Genomic DNA, 19,159 nt, shown 5'->3' with positions numbered 1-19,159 from the left:
AAGCTGGGCAAGTTTTAGGGCACATATGGTTATCAGGTGGTGTCCTGATTGTTATTGATTGATGACTTTTACCATACAACAGGGAATCTAGTAAGACTAGGCATTGACTTAGACTTTTTATATCATTAGACTGTATACTTCTTGAGTGTAGAAATTATGTTTTAGTTGTATTTATATCTCCAGTAATAAGCACAGGGCCAAACATCTAGGAAGTGTTCATTAAACTGTTCACTGGACATTGAATGAATGGCTTAATCATGGATTGCTATGCCCACATAGACTATGAGCCTCAAAAGCCTTCACATTCCCATTTTGTCTAGATTAATAACTAAATCCAGTTTTTATCAAGTTGTATGACTAGGAATGTTTTCATATTTGGTTATTTACATATTAAATTCTAATCTAGTTTCAAAGTATTATAATACTATCTAATTAAAATACAATCAAGAAGTATAAAAATTCTAAAGTAAAATGTACAGAATGTTTAGGTAAATAAAAAGTAACTTCTGAAAACTAGAATGGAGATATATGAGAAGATGCTGATGACATTGAAATTCTAAATTCTCTCTCTCTCTCTCACTGTGTGCCTATCATAAATAAATAAAAAACTTAAAAAAAAAAATTTAAAAAAAAGGGGATCCCTGGGTGGCGCAGCGGTTTGGCGCCTGCCTTTGGCCCAGGGCGCGATCCTGGAGACCCGGGATCGAATCCCACGTCGGGCTCCCAGTGCATGGAGCCTGCTTCTCCCTCTGCCTGTGTCTCTGCCTCTCTCTCTCTCACTGTGTGCCTATCATAAATAAATAAAAAACTTAAAAAAAAAATTTGAAATTCTAAATTCTGCTTAGTTTCTTTCCCAGTATAAACAGGCCTTCCATCCCTGTCTGAGGAAGCTAACCCTGCTTTTCCTGAAGAATCTGTAATGGCCATCCCTTCAGTAGTTGCCTTAAAAGACACCACTGAGTTTCCTCAGAACCTACTCTCTTTGTTTCCAGATCTAGATTCAAGTCCCATACAAAGCATGACCCGTGAGTAGATATACTATACAAAAGGACTGCATACTTTTTTAAATTTATGCATGCTGAAATATGGAGAATATATGTGGGAATGGATATTAAAAGTGTTGATAGGGCAGCCCGGGTGGCTCAGCGGTTTAGCACCGCCTTCAGCTCAGGGTGTGATCCTGGAGACCTGGGATCGAGTCCACGTCGGGCTCCCTCTATGGAGCCTACTTCTCCCTCTGCCTGTATCTCTGCCTCTCTCTCTCTCTCTCTCTGTCTCTCATGAATAAATACAATCTAAAAAAAATAAAAATAAAAATAAAATAAAAGTGTTGATAATGATAGAATACAAAATTCGAGCAGGTCAAGTTTATTGATATGAGGCCACTAAACTGAAATTCTAGATTCAGTGTTTTAACCCAAAGGATTAGAAAGAACTATAATAGTTTATCTAGTTGGTTGGCTAAAACATAGATCAATAAGTTACCTACAATAAATTAATAGAAATTCCAGAACTGCATTGGTATACTATACAGAAAGATACCCAAAGGCTTAGAGAGATTAAAATGTTAGAGTTATTGTGTAAGACCTGGTCACTCACCCCAGAAGGCTTTAGACCACACACCTTTCACCATGATTATGAGAAACAAATTTATAAAAGGAGCCCCAGCATCCTGTAATGCTCTAACTTGAATCATCAAAACAGAGTCATCTTTCCTCAATCAATTCCCATACCTGAGGAGCCAGATTATACACTCATAAATACTAGCTATGACCACATGACCAGTCCCAGAGGACTGAAATTGTTATGAATACTTCTTTTGTTATAAATATGTATGTGTATATATACACAGTTAACATGTTTTTCTTCCTACTCTTAACCCCTTATCATGTAACATGTAAGATGTATTAATAATAGTTTACTTTATAGTATTTAAGTTGTAGGTTATTCCAGGAGAAAAGTAAACATCACCTAAGAACTTCTGGGGAAAGGGTTACTGTCTTTCAGCTATACGCAAGAAAATTGTATCATGTCAGACAGAAATTTAACTTCATTATTGTGGTCTATATTTGGTTAAATACAATTTTTCCTTGGACAAATTTATAATATACAATAATTCCTGTAACATATTTATAACTGCTCTGAAGACTTTGCTAAATCCAACATCTGGGACTATTCAGAGGCAGTTTCCATTGACTATATTCCCCCCCCCCCCCAGTATGTATCATCTTTTCTTTTTTTTCTTTTCTTTTGCATGCCTTGTAACTTTTTTAGAAAATCTGAACACTTTAGGTAATATATTGTAGCAGTTCTGGATTCTGAATTTCTTTTTCCTTCCTAGGATTTTTGCTATTGCTGGCTTTATGTCGTCGTTGTTGTTGCTGTTGTTGTTTTCAGTAACTTGCCTGGAGTAAAACTGAAGAATATCTTACCCCCAGTGTATGTGGTCACTGATGTCACTGCTCAGAATTTTTTAATTCTCACTTTTATATTTTAGCCCGACTTCCTAGCAATTATCTCTGTGGTTATATAGCTTGGTGGTGAGGCAATGATTAGTCAGAGATATTCAAACACTTCTAACTCAAAACTTCCATTCTTTGATGGTAGATCTGCACTTGCTTTAGTGATGCACTTAAAGTTTTAGCAGTTTTCAAGTGTGCCCACACTTTCACTTTCTGTGGAGGCCCTCTTGGTCTTCACAGCATATGCTCTCAGGCTCCTAGACAGCCAGAGATGTTTGGCATTCTAATCAAGATTTATCTCATTGCCATTATGTGTAACAGTTGAGACATGGAAACAACCTAAGTGCCCATTGACAGATGAATGGATAAATAAGTTGTGGTATATACACATATATCTATTATATATGTGATATATCATATATAATATTGTATATAATGAGATATTATTCAGTCATGAAAAATGAGGAAATCTTGCCATTTTCAACAACATGGATGGACCATGACATCATGATGCAATTAAAATAATTCTGACAGAGAAATATAAATACTGTATGATTTCACTTTTATGTAGAATATTAGAAAACAAAACAAATCAAACTCATAAAAAAAGAGATCAGACATGTGGTTACCGAAGACAGGGGTTTAGGGGAGGAGAAGTTGAAAAAAGAAAGTAAAAAATACAGACTTCTGCATGTAAAATAAACAAGAACTAGAGATGTAATGGACAACATGATCATAGTTAACACTGCTATATGATCTATAGGAAAGTTGTCAAAAGAGTAAATCCTAAGAGTTCTCAACACAAGGAAAAAAATTTTGTTTTTTGTTTTTTTTTATTATATCTATATCAATAATGGATGCTAACTAAACTTATTGTTGTGATCATTTCACAATGTATATAAGTCAAACCATTATGCTATATACTTTAAACTTACACAGTGATGTATGTCAATTATATCTCAGTAAAAATGGACTTGAAAAGAGTTATCTTATTGCTAAGGTCTCTCTGTTAAATTTCTGGATGGTCCTTCTACCTGCCTTTTGCTTCAACCAAGACCTAAGGACCAAGAGAGAGCTGCATGATTTTCCTGTTTGCCAAATGTAGGTCTTCCACCCTCAACTCCAAATCAGGTTAGCCTCTTCCAGCTACCGGTTTTCAGAGTCAGTACCAGCCCCAACACACTAGGGTAGCATATGAGATGGCCCCTGGCAAGGACACTTACTCTTCTAGTGAAGCCTCCTATTCTTCAGCAGTTTTTATTTTTATTATTTTTTCATTTGACAGAGAGAGTACATGCACAAGTAGGCAGAGTGGCAGGGAGAGGGAGAGGGAGAAGCAGACTCCGAGCAGAGAAGATGCTGGGCTCAATCCTAGGACCCTGGGATCATGACCTGAGCCAAAGGCAGATGCTTAACTGAACTACACAGGCACCCCTCTTCAGCAGTTTTTAATGAATATATGGTTTTCAATTTGTTGTTTGCCTGAACACTGCAGCTTTCCTGAGCCCTATATATGATTGATTTTGAAAATTCTGTACAATTTTATAGTTGATTTAGGGGCAGAGGATTTGTCAACTTCTTCACTTACCAATAACTAGAAATCTATCTCCATATAATTTTATGCCTGTCTGAACTTAAAATAATTTTATAACAGTCTGAACTTTTCTGCCCTTTTTAGGGATACTTTAATGATGTTTTTCCAATCCCATACCCTTACATTGCTTCATTCACTGTAGCTATAAAATATTGAATTTATTCAATCATTTTTTTACTCTAACATTGCTCATAATATGGTTCCCAATCTTCCAGAGAATACAATAATGTACAAACTACTATTTATCTAATATAAAAACTTAATGAAAGGTATAAGGCTTACTGTGTTGCATTCAAGTCACCAATGAAGAAAAGAAGAAATTGGAGGAAAGGAAATTTCTATCTAGGAATAAAGAAAACCTTCACACATTCATTAAGTAAGCAATTAAATGTCCCCATATGTGTAGAAGTAACATTCAAGTTACTCTAAGAAGAAAGAGAGAGGGTGTGTAAAGTTGTATTTGTTGAGGGTCTACTCTCTGCCAGCCTCTAGCCCTTTACCTGTGATATTTCATTTAATTATTTCAATAACCCTAGGAGCTAAGTTTTGCTATCTACGTTTTATAGAGGAAAAAGCCAAAACTCAGAGAAATCAGGTCAATTGCCCAAGGACAGTGAGTTAGTAAGTAAGAGTGGTGAGGGCACCCAGATGGCTCAGTTGATGGAGCATGAGATTCTTGATCTCGAGGTTGCGAGTTCGAGCCCCTCACTGGTAAAGAGATTACTTTAAAAAATAAATGTAAATACATATATACATACCTACATACATATAAAACTATCCTATCTGACTCCAGAGTCACACACTGATTCTCAAAGGATATCTTGGATTGTTTTTCTATATGTTAGTTAGGAAGAACATTGAAATTAGTGGAAGTAGAAACTTCAAACAAGTCTCGCTTGACTCTGGGAAAATAGACAATATTCAACTGTATCTCAATGAAACTGAAGTAATAATATTATTTAAATTTTTTTGTAACTCTACTTCTCCCAAGGTGACTGGAAGGAAGAAACGTAGTTTGTTAGCATTATTACTGCTTCCTGTTTGGTTGTATAAAGTTACTAGTAGTTTAAAAAAAAAAAAAAAGAAAAGAGAAAAGATTTGGGATGCCTGGATGGCTCAGCGGTTGAGCGCATCTGCCTTCAGCTCAGGGCTCAGGGCATCATCTGGGGGTCCCGGGATCAGATCCCGCATTGTGTTCCCTTCAAGGAGCCTGCTTCTCCCTCTGCCTGTGTCTCTGCCTCTCTCTGTGTCTCTCATGAATAAATAAATAAAATCTTTAAAAAATATATTTTTAAAAAACAATTTTTAAAACTTAAAAATAAAAAGGAATTTGTATGTTTAAATACAATGTATGTTTAAAATAGTCCAGTGGAGGAAAATTTAGTAAATTTTATCCTGCTTCATAGCCTTCCTGATAGGAAGAATTCTTCTGGACTTATATGTGGCAAAATTTAGAAACCAGACCACTTCAAAGGACTATGTAAGAAAGAAGAGCTAAACACAAAATTGGCCTAGGACTCAGGAATGGCTCCTAGAATTTAACTGGAAGATGCCCCATGATTCTTCCCAGTGTTCCTAATGCTCTTATGATCTTGCCGGGGGGGGGGGGGGGGAGGCAAAACTTCACATGTAAAATCAGATAGTAAACATAACTACACATACACACACACCCCAGAAAACTATGCAAAGCACTTAGGAAATGAGATGAGACGTGTCTTAAGCCCTTAAAAATAATCATGACTTGAAGAAAATAAACCAAGATTGTTATTATTATATTCTATATATAATATAGCATACTATTAATCTAGGAGTTGGTATTATGGATATTATGTTTTTATGTATTCTACAAATTTTCTCTAATAAATGTAGAACGTGTATTACATTTATAATAAAAACTATTTTAAAACATGTACAGAAGACATACAAGGAAATTCCACTGGAAATACAGTATGAGTACAGAAATAACAAAGAAAATTATCTGTGTAAGGAAGGTAGAAGACCAGCATAACTGAACTAGGAAGATGACATAACTGCAAAGTATCTGTAATAGAACCTAGTGAACTAATGTAGGTTCTTTAACAGGGAGGATTACAATGATGCTCCAGGAAAGATAGACCCCCTTCTGATTATGATTGTATATGAGGGGTTCAAGTAGACAGAAATAAAAACCAAAAGGAGTAGCCACTGAGTATACTGTAATAATACAGATATAAGAAGACCAAAGACGAAAACAATGGCTTGAGAATTGAAAAAGAAAAAGGGAAAAGAGAATAAAATGTGAGACGCAGAGAAAAAATAATCAGAACCTGATACATGATTGAATGTGAGGGGCTGAATTAAAGGATGAGTCAAAACAATTTCAGGACTATAATACTAGGCAGCCAGAAGAATGGTGAGACCAGGAAGGCTCTCAGGATGTAAGCAATAGATAAAAATTTAGTTTGGGACCAATAAACATTTTGGTGCTAGTATAATACACAAGCAACAATAAGGACAGCTAGTTGTCCAGAGATGTAGAACTCATAAGGCACCAAAAAAAAATGGCATTTGAAGCCATGAGAGTGTGTGAACCTTCCTAGAAATCAGCAGCCCTATGCAGACCAAAGTCTAAGCCTTGAAGGACTGCAGGTGCAGGTCACATAGCATCAGCTATGAGCATCAGCTATGAGCTAAAGAGAAACAGCTAACAAAAATAAGCATCCAAATGAAGGTCTTTTCTGGTTTTGTTTTGTAGTATGGTGAAGGGGATGGGGGGACAGGGTAACAGGGTGATGGATATTAAGGAGGGCATGTGATGTAATGAGCACTGGGTGTTACATAAGACTGATAAATCACTGACCTCTACCTCTGAAACTAATAATACATTATATGTTAATTGAATATAAATAAAAATATTAACCCCCAACCAAAATAAATAAATAATAAAAATAAAATATTTCTCTACACTGTATTGCAAAAAAGGAAAGGAAAAGGAAAGGAAAGGAGGAAGGATGGATGAACGAACACAGAACTCTGGATTGGAAGAAGAAAATGGGCAAATTATTTAATCTTTCTAGCTTCCAATTTTATCTTTATTAAAGATCTTCAACTAGATAAACCAAAGGAGGAGGAGGATGGCAAAAATAGAAGAATTCAAGATTTTTAAAAAGTATTTATCACAAAAAAATCTGTACATGAAAGCTGACACCAGCTTTATTCATAAAAGCCTAGAACTGAAAACAACCCAAATGTCCTTCACCTGCTACATGGCTAAACAAGCTGTGGTGCATTCATACCATGGAATATTACTCAGCAATAAAAAGGAATGAGCTAGTGATACATGCAAAGGCCTGGATAGATCTCAGAGAATTATCCTGGGTGACTAAATCCAATCTCGAAAGGTTACATATTTCTATTATTACATTTATATTATGTTCCCAAAATGATAAAATTATGGAGATGGTGAACATATTAGGGCTTACCAGGGGCTATGGAAAATGAAGGAAGTATAAATTACTATAAAGGGATAACATAAAGGATCTTTGTGATGATGGATTAGTTCTGTATCTTAACTGTGATCATAACACAAACGTACATATGTGATAAAATTGCGTACACTTACACATATACATGTACACATACACAAATCACTGCATATAAAACTGGGAAAACCTCAATTTCATTACGCAGGATGATATAACATCATTATATAAAATGCTACTATTAGAGGAAAACTGGGTAAAAGGCACACAGGATCTCTCTCTACTAGTTTTTGCTACTAGTCCCATGAATCTATAATTATTTTGAAATAAAGTGGGGGATAAAAGCTGTGCCAAGGGACAAAAGAATGCTAGGTTTATCCAGGAGCAGCTAATTTATTTCTGGCTTTATTGAGGTATAATTAAATTAAATTTTAAGATATTTGAAGTATACAACATGATAATCCGATATACGTATAATGTGAAAAGATTCTCACCATCAAGTTAATTAACACATGCATCACCTCACACAGTTATCTTTTTTTTTTCCTGGTGAGAACATTTCAGTCTTACTCTCATAGAAAATTTCAATTAATACAGTGTTATCAACTATATTCACCATGTTATAAATTAGATCCTCAGACCTTATTTATAGGTTTTTACGCTTTTCCCAACCATATCCCTATTTTCCCTAATTCTCAATCCCTGGCAACCACTTTTCTACTCTGTTTCTATGAGTTCAACTTCTTTTTAAAGATTCCACATATAATAGATACTATGTGATATTTGTCATCCTCTGACTTACTTCATTTGGCATAATGCTCTCCAGTTTCATCCATGTTGTTACAAATGATACTTTCCTTCTTTTCTTAGGCTGAGTAATATTCCATTGTGTATATGTACCACATTGTCTTAATTAATTCATCTGTTGATGGGCATTTAGGTTGTTGGCTATTGTGAACAATGCTGCTATGAACATGGGAGTGCAGATATCTCTTTGGGAATAGTGATTTCATTTCCTTTGAATGTATATCCCGAAGAAGGATTGCTAGTTCATATGGTAGTTCTATTTTTATTTTTTATTTTTAAAAAGATTTTATTTATTTATTCATGAGAGACAGACGCGGGGGGAGAGAGAGGCAGAGACACAGGCAGAGAGAGAACCAGGCTCCATGCAGGGAGCCCAATGTGGGACTCAATCCTGGGTCTCCAGGATCATGCCCTGGGCTGAAGTTGGCGCTAAACTGCTGAGCCACCCGGGCTGCCCAGTAGTTCTATTTTTAATTTCTTGAAGAACTTCCATACTGTTTTCCATAGTGGCTGCATGAATTTATGTTCTTATCAACAATGCACAAGGGTTCACTTTTGTTATCTTTTGTCTTTTTGATAGTAGTCATTCTAACATGTATGAAGTGAAATATCATTGTGGTTTTGATTTATATTTCCCTGATGAAGAGTGATGTTGAGCACCTGTTGGCCATTTGTATATCTTCTTTAGAAAAATGTCTGTACGGGTCTTTTACCCATTTTAAAATTGGGTTCTTTGCTTTTTTGCTATTAAGTGTGTGAGTTCCTGTATATTTTGGATATTAACTCCTTACAGAATATATGGTTTGCAATCCAGAAGCGGTTAATTTTAGAATATTTTCTGCAGAGTGGTGAAGACAAAAGCCAAAAAATAAGAGATTAAAGAAGGAAATGCTATACATACACAATGGAATATTTTTAAATCATAAAATAGAATGAAAACTAGTTATTTATGATCGTATTGATGGACCATAAGGACATCATACTAAGTGAAATAAGTCAGAGAAAGACTTATTTCACTTACATGCAGAATCTTTTTTTTAAGATTTTATTTATTCATGAGAGACACAGAGAAGGCAGAGACATAGGCAGAGGGAGAAGCAGACTCCCGGCAGTGAGCTCGATGCAGGACTGGATCCCAGGACCCCAGAATCACGCCCTGAGCCAAAAGCAGATGCTCAACCACTGAGCTCAACCAGGTGCCCCTTATATGCAGAATCTTAAAAAAAATAAAACAAATGCCAAGCTGATTGGACACAGAGAAAAGATTGGTGGTTACCAGAGCGGGGAGGCTGGGGGGTAATAAAATGCATGAAGGGAATCAAAAGATACACATTTCCAGTTATAAAATAAGCAAGCCATGGGGGGTATAATGTACAGCTTGCTGACTATAGTTAATAATACTACATTGCATATTTAAAAGTTGCTAAGAAAGTAGTTCTTAAATGTTCTCATCACAAGAAAAAATTATAACTATATATGGTACAGGATGTTAACTAGACTTATTGTGGTAATCATTTTATAGTATATACTAATACCAAATCATTACATTGTACACTGAAACTAATACAATGTGATGTTTCAATCATATATCAACAAAGAAAAAAAGGAAGGAAATGCATGGTGATTAGAATCTTCTTCCAACTAAACCCAAATAATCCATAGTCGATTCCATATTATATTCCACAATGTTTCTTAACATTATAATCTATACCAATCAATATGGAAAAGGCTTTGGAATAAAGGAAGGTTTCTCTAAGCTGCAACAAACAAAAGCAAATACAGTTTGAAGAGATTTTGGAGGTACTATACCTTAATGTCTGATTTGTTGAAACTGATTGCAAGAGGAATATAAATGAAAGTTTCCCTGCCTTTTTCTAACTCATTGTCCTCTAGGAGAATTCATTTTTCAACCAGGAATGAATATCCTACAAATCCAGGATTGGAAGATATCAAGGACTTACTATCAAATGGATTATTACCACAAAGCCTTATAATTAATATACACAGCTACATTTTTGCTTTCTGGTCCCTTCATGTTGTACATGTTGGGTTAGTATAATAGGAAAGCAGGAGAATACTTTGCAGAATAACTTACAAGATAGGAAGTCACTAGTGTATTTGCAGCTCAGCATGTGGGATCGAAGAAGTTCAACTCATTGTCTGATCTGAAAATAATCACCCTTGAAGCAGAATCCTATTAGGTTCAGAAATTTAATATATAAGACAAAATGTTTCTACTTGTCTCAGACATCCCTATTACAAAAACTTACATCTGAAGACCTTACTGTCTAAAATCTGCTTCATCTCTCTCCAACTCTCTTTTCCAAGCCCTCCCTGAAGAATATATTTATATAAAATATGTATGTAAATATTTACATATATATATACAAAAAATATATATATGTATATATAGCTCCCATCAAGAATGGTTTGCTTCCAATTTCATGATGGAAAGCATTCCTTTGCCTTTTGATAACAGCTATAATATTTCATGGATAAATGCACTTTTATTACTAACTTGGGGAAAAAATTCTTGCTCATCTGTTTTGGTTTCATATAAATCAGGATTACTGTTTCAAAATAAAAATAGAATATTTTTTTAATTTTTTAAAAGATTTTATTTTTTAAGTAATCTCTACACTCAACATGGGGCTCAAACTCACAACCCTGAGCTCAAGAGTTGCATGCTTCTCCAACTGAGCTGGCCAGGTACCCATAAAAATAGAATCTTTAAACATTAGAACTGAAAGGAGCCTTAAAATGTTCTCTATCCAATTTCCTTTTTTTTTTTTTTACAGATAAAGAAACTGAGGCACAAAGAAATTAATTTCTATTTATTTTTTTAAAAATTTTATTTATTTATTCATGAGAGACAGAGAGAGAGGGAGAAAGAGAGGAAGAGAGAGAGAGAGAGAGAGTCAGAGACATAGGCAGAGGGAGAAGCAGGCTCCATGCAGGGAGCCTGACATGGGACTCGATCCCAGAACTCCAGGATCATGTCCTGGGCCGAAGGCAGGCACTAAACCACTGAGCCACCCAGGTGTCCCAGAAATTAATTTCTAAAGTATATGAAAACAATAAGTTTAGAGAGACAAGAAGCTTGTCTAATGTTTTTACTGTCCTTAAAAGCTGGAGTCTAGTCTCTCTAGTTTTGCCACACACAAAAATGCCAAACTACTACACTACTCCCACTGTGTTCTCTAAATAATGCTGCCATGAATATTCTTCTACAGGTCTCTTTGTACACATGTGCAAGAATATCTTTGGAATATAGCTCTAGAGTCAAATTGCTATAAATATTGACAAATTAAAAACTGAATTAGATATTGACAATTTGCTCTCTAAAGTGGTGGCCCGATTTTTATTCCCACCACAGTTTGAGTCCGTATTTGGTCTACTTGTGCATTTTAACTTCAGCCAATCTGTTGGGTATGGATGGGATCTTATTGTTTGGAGTCGAATTTCCTTGATTACTCTTTATATTGAGCACCTGTTCGTATGTTCATTGCCCATACTGGATTTCTTCTTCTTTGCCAATTTCTCTCAAAGGTTGATCACTAGTTCTTTATAGAGTCGGCATATACTGATCATTTGTTGCTGTTATGCATCATAAATATCTTTTCCTGTGTGAGACCTAGTCTTATCCATTTCCAGCCACCAGAATATTCTTTAGGAAAAATCTAAAATACAGAAAAAATGTGCAGTTTTTAAAGATAAAAAGGAAGATGAGAGAAGGAGGGAAAGAGTAAACACCTTGTTCTGACTGAGGTGTAGGCATTTGAAGAAGGTTCCACAACAGATTTGATAGGACTAATCATCAAACCATTTTAATTCAAAATATCTGATTAACTGATTTATTAATATCTTTCCAATCATAACTTCAGGGCATTTGGTGGTGGTGGTGGTGGTAATGATGGTAATGATGGTAATTATGATGGTGGCTTTTTATTTTATATATTGTCTTTTTGGTCCCTCTGGACAACTATTTTTAAACAAAAAATGATTTTTTAAATTTTTGTCACTTTTTAGCAAGTCACTTCGTTGACAAAGGTTCATAAATAGGCTAGTAAATGTTAGCCTATAATCTCTTAAGATGATTTCATTAGTGTTTTTCTTTATCCCCACCCCCTCTGCCTTTTTTTTCTATAGAAGGCACAATTACATAAAAGATACATAGAGTCCACATTTGCTTTCCTCAGGCATAGGAATTATTCTGGGCTATTTCCATACGGGCAGTATTCTCCTAGACCTTCTCTATAGATGCCAATTAGAAGATTAGCGTCTTTTCTCTCTCCCTCTTTGCTATTAAATAGTCACACAAAAGCTGAGCTGACAAATTACTCTCTCCATGGTACTCGACAAAGACAGACAATAGATCATCATCATTTACTATACTCAAATCCTATTAATCACAGATTAATGAGAACATGTCTAGTGGGGAAGAAATTACCAGAATGTGGGCCTATTGGCTTGTTACTCATGTAACATCTGCTCTGGCTTTACCTTTAGTGTCATGTCATCTTTTATCACATTGAAATAATGTTTGCTCCAGAAACATAATTAAGATAATGGCACAGATTCAGAGCCCTTCCCTTAATAATTAAAGAACTGGGGTTATATTTCTTAGTCCGATGGCTTTTTAAAAACTAATTTCCCTCTGTTCTTGATTATTTCCTTTTTCTTTTGCTCATAATGATCTATCAAATCTTTGGGTTTTTTCCCCCATCTCTGCAAGCTATGTGATTAATACTCATTCCCAAAACTAGGACAAGTCAGAGTTTGGTTTCCTTTTTCTCTTGAGATAAAATTCACATAACACAAAAATTCATTGTAACCATATTGAAGCATACAATTCTGAGGAGTTCCTTTTTATACTTTGAAATATTCTAAATTCAAATTAATACATAGATGACTCTACCAAACTTGTGGTGAGCATCAAGTACTGTACTTGCTTTCCTTAATCCTTATCTGCAGTGTGATGTTTTATTTTTTAATAGTCAAATACTTTGATTTTTTAAACATGTGATTTACCAATGTGCCTTTTGTTCATAGGCCAAGTTTCTACTTTACTTTAAAGCACAGAAGTTGAATTTTGGGTTCAAATATTTAATATTCTTGGATGCCTATTGTCCTCTTTTCTCAACAAGGGGTAAAACTTGGGGAACAAATATAAAGTAAAAAAAAGTGCAATAGCATCTATAATCAGTTGATAAAGAGGAAAGAAGAATCACAATTTATAATTACAAAATTGGAGAAAGTAATTGCTCATGTTATTAAAATCTAGAAATGTACTTGTCACTCTTGGAAGGCAGTGGTGATTAGTTCTTATGGCTGGGTAAGCTGTGATCTAAGGCTTTGTGATTAAGTCGTGATTCAGCACCACAGGGATAAAAACAGCTCCACAACCAAGAGCTGGCAGGCACCCGTTGAGGGAGGGGGAAGGAGGACTGCAAAGAGCTTCTTAATTAAATTTTAATTATTGCTAATTAGAACTACTGTTTTTTATATCCCCAACAAGGAAGACAAGAGCTGATCTTGCCTTTTTATTATTCTGCTAATTAGTTTCCCAAAGAGAGGTTTGGAAGGGCAGACTGATTTGACAGTATCCAAATTGTTAGTTGAATTCAGATCTGAAGGTAGATCCCATCCTAGAACTTGAGCTTTACTATTTCCAGGTAGTTCCTTTCCAAAACTAAAATTTATTCCAGGGACCTCAGGAAATGAGCTATTCCTATCTACTATGTAAAAAAAAATCCATGATTTAGTTTTCCTTTGATTTATTCTATCTTATCCTCATACAGGTCAAAGATTTTTAATTATTAAAATAGATGGCGACCCCTCTATACAAGTTAATGTATTCATGTAAACTTTATGTACTTGTGAATTGTTAGAGATGATCTCTACCAGATTTTTTTAAGTAATCAAATGTGCCCATAAGAAGTGACTACTAGTTTTCTCTAGCAGTGAACCTAGTGCTTTGCAATAGGCAATAACAACAAAATCCAAGTCTCTACCCTGAAGAGCTCCCAAGTTCTATTAAATACCATTTAAGATGAAATGCTCCAGGTAAACCACACTTCAGATTGCAAAACAGAAACCCTTATTGCAAGTTTGAAGACATAATCCCAGAAGGTTCCCAAGACCTATTAGCATTAAAAACCTTCTGCAAAATATGAATCCTATTTCATAAGTGCACACATTTCATAGTTCTTCTCCCAAGATAATAAAGTTAAGAGTTCTGAGTTAGTGCAACTCCCTATGTTAATTACAATAAAATCCATCAAATGAAATTACATTTCTGGAATCAACAGCACTTGGCCAAGCACACACACATGCCTTGACAGCCTTCCTTTACAGTTGGAATTACATTAACACATGTGTTTGTTTCCTCACCTTTTACAGACACAAGAGCCCTGTGATATGTTAATTCACACCAAATTCCAATCCTTGCCCTTGTCTTTATCTTCCCAACTCAATGATATGATGTGTCAACACCTTTCATATTGGGAAGAAAAATGCTTAGACAAGATTTTGTTTTTACTCACTTTAATTAAAATTACAGAAACTAGAAAACAAAGAGTAAATAAATTAAATCTGTCTTTCAGTGCCATTCACCATCTGCCCTGTCAATAGTCACTCTGATCTGAATTATTTTAAAAAGTCAGCTGGGTCTTTCTTTCTCTGATTAGTCAATTAGCCACATCTCACACTGGTTTAAAAGGTGTTTCTTTCAGGTCAGTGAGTTACCCTCACCATCTTAGAGTACTTGACATACCAATAAATAAAGACTTCTGAGATTTCCCATTAGTACTCAAAGATTTCTGCTGTTGCTTTATTTAGCTTATTCAATATTTGAAAGCTCCCTAACACATAACTATTCTCTTCAAAATCATAAACATTCCATGATCATGTTTTATTTTTCTTTATTGTATTCTTCTATGTTAGATATGGAGCAGGTTATGATTAACCTCATTTTTACAGATAAAGAAAGTCCACTAGATTATTATCCAATCCAGTTATGCTCCTTTTACAACTTGCTTGTTATAATGTTGTTGCTTGTTCCACTCCATTAGTCAATAGGAATTGGTTTTTACAGAGACACTTGGCCCATCCCAAACCATTATGGGTGACCATGGGAAAAGCCTCTAGATTGGATGCCTTTGAAGACAAGGGGGTTAAGATGGGGAATAAATGGGGAAAAATAACAAAACAGAATAGGAATGTGATTTTGCACTGAATAATAATTGTGTGCCAAGTACTGGGGAGTTTGAACTATTCTGTGTACCTGAGCCTTGATGCCAACAACCCCTACCAAAACCAAAACAAAATGAAATGAAATCCTATGGCCCAGTGGCATTCAAAGATTCAAGGAGACCTTAGTTCAAATAGTTCCACAAGGCTGGAACTAAACTCATGACTTCTTGAAGGTTGGAATTCTCTTTTATTTTAAATTTTGGTAGGTTTTGTGATGAGTTGTAAGGTATGAGTTATGAGAGATAATAAATAATGTATATCTAAATTAAAGTATATGTAGTAGGTATGATAAAAAAAAAAAAGTCCAGATAGTAAGGAATATCACTTTATTTTATGTAAACACCTAATTTCTGACTTCAGCCCCCTGATCTCCTGGATTAGTAGAAGAATTAAGATTAATTTTTAGAGACTTTCCCTCATCTCTACTGAGTTGTATCAAGATTCTGATCTTTTGCATTTGAGGTGGGGCAAATTGGGGTGCAACTGGTTCCAGCAATCAATCACCTTTGTACAGAAGTTGCCACTGGGTCTTCCACAGTCTTGTCTTAATGGTGCCTCCATTATCAGTGGTTCTCTTCTATTTCATGGATGTATTTAGGACTTGGAATCTTCCTCAAAACTCCCCTAAGCCTAGAGTTTGGGAGGAGCCCCATTTTCTCCATGACAGTTATCTCTACCAAAAATCTCCTTGTCCCTTGTTCCTTCTCCACAAACTAAATTTTCTGAAGAGCTTAGGCTTTGGGAAACAAAAACAAAAAATTCTTGCATAATACCCCTGCTTTCTGCCCTACAGAGACCCTAAACAGGGTATTTACTTAAAATGAGAGAAATAAAAAAAAATGCATCAATACAAAAACAAATTAACATCTCAAAATATTATCAATACGTCATACTGTATACTAGGAATATTCCAAGTACATTACAGATCTAAACGAAAGAGAGAAAAAGAGAGAGAGAGGCCAGCCATAGAAGTATGAAAAGAGAGGAGAATTTCTTTTTTTTTTTTTTTCTTTATTTATTTATGATAGTCACACAGAGAGAGAGAGAGAGGCAGAGACACAGGCAGAGGGAGAAGCAGGTTCCATGCACCAGGAGCCCGACGTGGGATTCGATCCCAAGTCTCCAGGATCGCGCCCTGGGCCAAAGGCAGGCGCCAAACCACTGCGCCACCCAGGGATCCCCGAGAGGAGAATTTCTTTATAACCTTGGTGTAGGGAAAGATCTTTCTAACTGACTCGAAAGCCAGATGTCATTAAAGAAAATATAGAGGTAAAAAAAAAAAAAAAAGAAAGAAAATATAGAGGTATTTAACAACATAAAAAATTTTTTTTTAATTTGGCATGGCAAAAAACAAACCCACAACTATGTGTGATATCAAAAGAAAAATTACAAATTGGAGGAAAATGTTTGTAATTCTGTAATTCTGCGGATAAAATGCAAATTATCTAGAAGGAGCTCTTATAAACAAAAATAAGAAAAAGACCATCAACCCAATTCAACAGTAAAATGAGCTAAAGAACAGTTCACAGAAAAGGAAATTAAAACATTTTCTGAACACAGGAAAAGATACCTAACCTCACTTAAGAGAAATGCAAATTTAAACTATACTGAGATACCATTTCTCAGCTATTAAATTGGCAAAAATCCAAAAGTTTGAGAATACACATTGTTGGCAAAACTGAGGAAACAGCCTCTCTCTTATATTGCTGGTAGAAGTGTAAATTAATAAAACTCTTATGGAGGGATATTTGTAATATCTATCCAAATTACAAATGTGTATATCCTTCAACTTAGCAATTTGTGAATTTATCTTACAGATATACTTGTATAAGTTATTCACTGAAACACTGACTGAAAAACAATCTACAGGGAATTAGCTAATTAAACCATGGTATATCTATATATTAGAATATTTTGCAGATATATAAAAGCAATGAGAAAGTTCTATACATCTATAAGGGAAAAAATCTTCAGGATACTAGGATTTTTTTAAAGCATAGAATAGTGCTATCTTTTGTGTAAAAAAGAAGAATGCATATTCATAACTACTTCTATATGTAGAAACTCTGGAAAGACTCAGAAGAAACTATCAACAGTGATTGTAGTGGGAAATGGGAACCAGGCAGATGGTTCCATATACAGGAGGTGTACTTCTATCTCTAAAATGTGACTCTTTAACGTGTACCTTTTATTTTATTTTTTTTAAGATTTTATTTATTTATTCATGGGAGACACAGAGAGAGAGGCAGAGATACAGGCAGAGGGAGAAGCAGGCTCCATGCAGGGAGCCCGATGCAGGACTTGATCCGGGACTTCAGGATCATGCCCTGGGCCGAAGGCAGGCGCCAAACTGCTGAGTCACCCAGGGATCCCTAACGTGTACCTTTTAATCTTCAGCTATATGTGCATATGTTCTCTGTGATCATTTCTACCACTTAACCATGGAGTTAGAAACATTAATAAACTCTGATGATCATTTTATCATCTATAAATCTTTAACTCTTAAAATTTAAATCCAAAATAATTGTTCATTTTTCAAATTTTTAAGGGGTCTAGGCTTAAAAGATTCATTTAAAAAATTTCCATTAGAGTAAATGCCATAATGCTGAATACTTTGGTCTTTAAAAAAAAAAAAAAGAATACAGATAATTTTACTATAATTAGATCTTTTTAAAAGTTTGTTATGGGGATCCCTGGGTGGCGCAGCGGTTTGGCGCCTGCCTTTGGCCCAGGGCGCGATCCTGGAGACCCCGGATCGAATCCCACGTCAGGCTCCCGGTGCATGGAGCCTGCTTCTCCCTCTGCCTATGTCTCTGCCTCTCTCTCTCTCTCTATGTGACTATCATAAATAAATAAAATTAAAAAAAAAAAAAAAAAAAAAAAAAAAAAAAAAAAAAAAAAAAAAGTTTGTTATGTTACAGATAAGCTTTTTTTTTCTTTTTGTAAATAGTATTACAATGTAATTCATACAGCCAAATTCCATTATAGGAAATTCCAAGAGACATCTATTTTACTATATTTCCTATACCAGGCATATGTAATTAAAATTGCTCAAAATATTTTAGCCAACAACTGAAGCTTAAAGTAGGTGGCCAGAAGGAAATTTTTTATTTAATATTACTTGTGCTACTGGATTTGATCCATATTATTGATGTCGGCACAATGTGTTTTTCACCAGTCTTGGACCACCCAACCTAGCAGAGAGGTCAAAAGCACAGACTCTAGGCTCAGACTATCTGTGTTCATGTGGATTCACACACTAATTGTTTTTTTTTTTTTTTAAGATTTTATCTGTTTATTCATGATAGACACAGAGAGAGGCAGAGACACAGGCAGAGGGAGAAGCAGGTGCCTAACAGGGAACCTGATGTGGGACTCAATCCCAAACCCTGAAATCGCATCCTGAGCCAAAGGCAGACATGCAACCACTGAGCCACCCAGGCATCCTGATTCACACACTAATTATATGACCATAGGCAACTGATGTCACCTCTGAGTGCCTCTGTTTTTTCACCTTAAGATGCAGATAATAGGGTACCTGGTGGCTTAGTAGTTGCTTGCCTGCCTTTGGCTCAGGGCAT

This window comes from Canis aureus, chromosome 9 (genome assembly GCF_053574225.1).
Source record: "Canis aureus isolate CA01 chromosome 9, VMU_Caureus_v.1.0, whole genome shotgun sequence".
NCBI classification, from domain to species: Eukaryota; Metazoa; Chordata; class Mammalia; order Carnivora; family Canidae; genus Canis; species Canis aureus.
Note: the sequence above shows the minus strand (reverse complement) of the source record.